The 5,000-nt window shown below is 54.0% G+C and overlaps 1 non-coding gene across 1 annotated transcript in view; it reads left to right on the top strand.

The window, feature by feature from the left end:
- Positions 1–3,356: 3,356 nt before the first annotated feature.
- LOC126436872 (small subunit ribosomal RNA) overlaps positions 3,357–5,000 on the top strand; it is a 1,910-nt gene continuing 266 nt past the window's right edge. The window contains exon 1 of the ribosomal RNA XR_007580985.1: positions 3,357–5,000. This exon is cut by the window's right edge and continues 266 nt beyond it. This is a non-coding gene — a ribosomal RNA (small subunit ribosomal RNA).

Raw genomic sequence — 5,000 nt, 5'->3', positions numbered from 1 at the left:
CTCTCACAGCACACAAACAATGGCAGGAATGAAAGACACAGGTCTGCCACAAGCATGGAATCGGAGCGCCGCCTGTCATGAGCCAAAGGTGCATCCTGACGTGGCAAATCAGATGATGCCGCAGGCATCCACTTACTATAATCACAATCAACAAACCGACCGGCCGCCCCCCCCCCCCCCCCCCCCCCCCCCCCCCCCCATTACACCTTTCCATACAACAATGTGTACCTTAACCTAAACTATACTGTACCTTAACCTAAACTATACTGTACCTTAACCTAAACTATACTGTACCTTAACCTAAACTATACTGTACCTTAACCTAAACTATACTGTACCTTAACCTAAACTATACTGTACCTTAACCTAAACTATACTGTACCTTAACCTAACCTATACGGTACCTCAACCTAACCTATATTGTGCCTCAACCTAACCTATGTTGCGCCTTAACCTAACCTATGTTGCGCCTTAACCTAACCTATGTTGCGCCTTAACCTAACCTATGTTGCGCCTTAACCTAACCTATGTTGCGCCTTAACCTAACCTATGTTGCGCCTTAACCTAACCTATGTTGCGCCTTAACCTAACCTATGTTGCGCCTTAACCTAACCTATGTTGCGCCTTAACCTAACCTATGTTGCGCCTTAACCTAACCTATGTTGCGCCTTAACCTAACCTATGTTGCGCCTTAACCTAACCTATGTTGCGCCTTAACCTAACCTATGTTGCGCCTTAACCTAACCTATGTTGCGCCTTAACCTAACCTATGTTGCGCCTTAACCTAACCTATGTTGCGCCTTAACCTAACCTATGTTGCGCCTTAACCCAACCTATGTTGCGCCTTAACCCAACCTATGTTGCGCCTTAACCCAACCTATGTTGCGCCTTAACCCAACCTATGTTGCGCCTTAACCCAACCTATGTTGCGCCTTAACCCAACCTATGTTGCGCCTTAACCCAACCTATGTTGCGCCTTAACCCAACCTATGTTGGGCCTTAACCCAACCTATGTTGCGCCTTAACCCAACCTATGTTGCGCCTTAACCCAACCTATGTTGCGCCTTAACCCAACCTATGTTGCGCCTTAACCCAACCTATGTTGCGCCTTAACCCAACCTATGTTGCGCCTTAACCCAACCTATGTTGGGCCTTAACCCAACCTATGTTGGGCCTTAACCCAACCTATGTTGGGCCTTAACCCAACACACGTTGGGCCTTAACCCAACACACGTTGGGCCTTAACCCAACACACGTTGGGCCTTAACCCAACACACGTTGGGCCTTAACCCAACACACGTTGGGCCTTAACCCAACACACGTTGGGCCTTAACCCAACACACGTTGGGCCTTAACCCAACACACGTTGGGCCTTAACCCAACACACGTTGGGCCTTAACCCAACACACGTTGGGCCTTAACCCAACACACGTTGGGCCTTAACCCAACACACGTTGGGCCTTAACCCAACACACGTTGGGCCTTAACCCAACACACGTTGGGCCTTAACCCAACACACGTTGGGCCTTAACCCAACACACGTTGGGCCTTAACCCAACACACGTTGGGCCTTAACCCAACACACGTTGGGCCTTAACCCAACACACGTTGGGCCTTAACCCAACACACGTTGGGCCTTAACCTGCTCTGTAATTGTCATACGACGCGTTAAATTAGTGTAGTGTTGCCTAACTGCAACCCCCGCAATATAGTTTGCTACTCGCACTGCCCGGTCCCCAGTGTATCGCTTCATGTTAAACACCTTGCAGCTATACACTGTAATGTGGATGGCAGCAGGACGTACATGCTCAATGCCCTTTGCAGTTGTTCATTGGCATTTGCAGTTGTTCATTGGCATTCGCATGGCGAAGCACTTAGCCTACGCTGTGGTACGGCCTGTGTCAACTGTCCGCTGATGTTGTACGTCCAAATCACACACTGTACTGCACATTGGTCCTCATGTACTGAATGATACATCGTGGTACATGTGACCGTACAACGACTGCGCCAACAACGGCGAACCATGCGGTCCAAATGTTGTGCACTCAGCTACGTGTCGTCTCCCTATAAGAGCTGGATTGCAGTGTGGTATGCCCTGGATGGCGATCAGCATGAGCCGTCTGTTGATGTAGTGGCGCGTGTTGTCAGACGTAGTCGTCTCTTCTCACACACCGTGATAGCATGGTGCACTGCGTTCCACATCTGCGACATGCGACAGAGGCCGGTTGACAGTCGTTCGCGCAATGGACATCGCATACGTACGGGGGCCACCTTCCACGTGTTCGCGAAGCGTGCACATGTTGTTGCGTGTATGTGGGCAGACATAGTGTGTCGTGACACCTGACACAGGCATGCAACAATCGTTGAATTTGCAAATGGCGATGGACGCCTACGTTTGCTGGTGACGTTACGCAAATGAACAACTGGTAAACCGTTGTGGTGCGGTTGTTCTCGCTAGAGGTGAATCAGTGATGGCGACGATCGGTTGAGCTACCAACCGGTTGTTCCAGCGATACCCACCATGCCCACGAACGTGAATGGCATCTGGGTGTGAAGCGATACGCGGCGGTGGCTGGGTGGGACCGTCCCCGGCCGGTGAGGGGGGGCCTCCCGGCGTGCTGGCCGCGCGGTGCGTGGGCGCACGCGCTACAGCCGGCTGGTGGGGGCGGCCAGTGGCAGGCGCGCCGGCCGACGGAGGCGGCAGGCGGCGCAGCTGCGCGCCGGCGCACCCTGCACGCGGCGCCGTGCGGCCAAAGTAGGTCCTCGCGGGCCCGGTGCGAAGCGCGGTGGACATCTGCAGTGTGCTGGTCCGATTGAGGACTGTGTGCGCTGAGGATGCGCCGCCGCCCGGCGCTCGGCGCCGCGACGCCGTCTGCTGCTCGGTCGCCTCTGCGGTTCTCGCAGGTGGTTTGTATCGCAGCTGTGCGGACGTGTTGGCGCGTGCGCTGTGCTGGGAGAGTTCGCTTCGGCACCCAAGTGGGGCTTTTGTCCTTCTGTGGCGCTGGCGTTGGAGCTGCCGGTCACCGTAGGTGGCGCGTGTTGTCTCCCGCCGGCAATGCCACGACAGCACGCTCCCGGGCCTCTGTCGGCAGCGGCAAGCTCAGTTGGGAGCACGGGTGGTCGCACCTAAAGCGTCTACTCGCCAAACCCCGGGCGATTGCGCCTCTCTCGAACCCGACCAAGTACTTAGGACGGCGCTGCGCGCCGCCGGGACCTGAGAGGGTTTCGAGGTGTATGGTGCAGGGGAGCTCAGCCTCCTCCTGTTTGCAGAATAATTGAGCGGACGCTTGCGTGTTCGCGCGGGCCCCCGGGACACACTCCCGGGCGGCCGGCTGCTCAGCTCTAGTTGACGCAGCTCCCTGGTTGATCCTGCCAGTAGTCATATGCTTGTCTCAAAGATTAAGCCATGCATGTCTCAGTACAAGCCGCATTAAGGTGAAACCGCGAATGGCTCATTAAATCAGTTATGGTTCCTTAGATCGTACCCACGTTACTTGGATAACTGTGGTAATTCTAGAGCTAATACATGCAAACAGAGTCCCGACCAGAGATGGAAGGGACGCTTTTATTAGATCAAAACCAATCGGTCGGCTCGTCCGGTCCGTTTGCCTTGGTGACTCTGAATAACTTTGGGCTGATCGCACGGTCCTCGTACCGGCGACGCATCTTTCAAATGTCTGCCTTATCAACTGTCGATGGTAGGTTCTGCGCCTACCATGGTTGTAACGGGTAACGGGGAATCAGGGTTCGATTCCGGAGAGGGAGCCTGAGAAACGGCTACCACATCCAAGGAAGGCAGCAGGCGCGCAAATTACCCACTCCCGGCACGGGGAGGTAGTGACGAAAAATAACGATACGGGACTCATCCGAGGCCCCGTAATCGGAATGAGTACACTTTAAATCCTTTAACGAGTATCTATTGGAGGGCAAGTCTGGTGCCAGCAGCCGCGGTAATTCCAGCTCCAATAGCGTATATTAAAGTTGTTGCGGTTAAAAAGCTCGTAGTTGGATTTGTGTCCCACGCTGTTGGTTCACCGCCCGTCGGTGTTTAACTGGCATGTATCGTGGGACGTCCTGCCGGTGGGGCGAGCTGAAGGCGTGCGACGCGCCTCGTGCGTGCTCGTGCGTCCCGAGGCGGACCCCGTTGCAATCCTACCAGGGTGCTCTTGAGTGAGTGTCTCGGTGGGCCGGCACGTTTACTTTGAACAAATTAGAGTGCTTAAAGCAGGCAAGCCCGCCTGAATACTGTGTGCATGGAATAATGGAATAGGACCTCGGTTCTATTTTGTTGGTTTTCGGAACCCGAGGTAATGATTAATAGGGACAGGCGGGGGCATTCGTATTGCGACGTTAGAGGTGAAATTCTTGGATCGTCGCAAGACGAACAGAAGCGAAAGCATTTGCCAAGGATGTTTTCATTAATCAAGAACGAAAGTTAGAGGTTCGAAGGCGATCAGATACCGCCCTAGTTCTAACCATAAACGATGCCAGCCAGCGATCCGCCGCAGTTCCTCCGATGACTCGGCGGGCAGCCTCCGGGAAACCAAAGCTTTTGGGTTCCGGGGGAAGTATGGTTGCAAAGCTGAAACTTAAAGGAATTGACGGAAGGGCACCACCAGGAGTGGAGCCTGCGGCTTAATTTGACTCAACACGGGAAACCTCACCAGGCCCGGACACCGGAAGGATTGACAGATTGATAGCTCTTTCTTGATTCGGTGGGTGGTGGTGCATGGCCGTTCTTAGTTGGTGGAGCGATTTGTCTGGTTAATTCCGATAACGAACGAGACTCTAGCCTGCTAACTAGTCGCGTGACATCCTTCGTGCTGTCAGCGATTACTTTTCTTCTTAGAGGGACAGGCGGCTTCTAGCCGCACGAGATTGAGCAATAACAGGTCTGTGATGCCCTTAGATGTTCTGGGCCGCACGCGCGCTACACTGAAGGAATCAGCGTGTCTTCCTAGGCCGAAAGGTCGGGGTAACCCGCTGAACCTCCTTCGTGC

This window comes from Schistocerca serialis, unplaced genomic scaffold (assembly GCF_023864345.2).
Source record: "Schistocerca serialis cubense isolate TAMUIC-IGC-003099 unplaced genomic scaffold, iqSchSeri2.2 HiC_scaffold_1250, whole genome shotgun sequence".
NCBI lineage: Eukaryota > Metazoa > Arthropoda > Insecta > Orthoptera > Acrididae > Schistocerca > Schistocerca serialis.
This window is presented reverse-complemented; position numbering and strand designations above follow the sequence as displayed.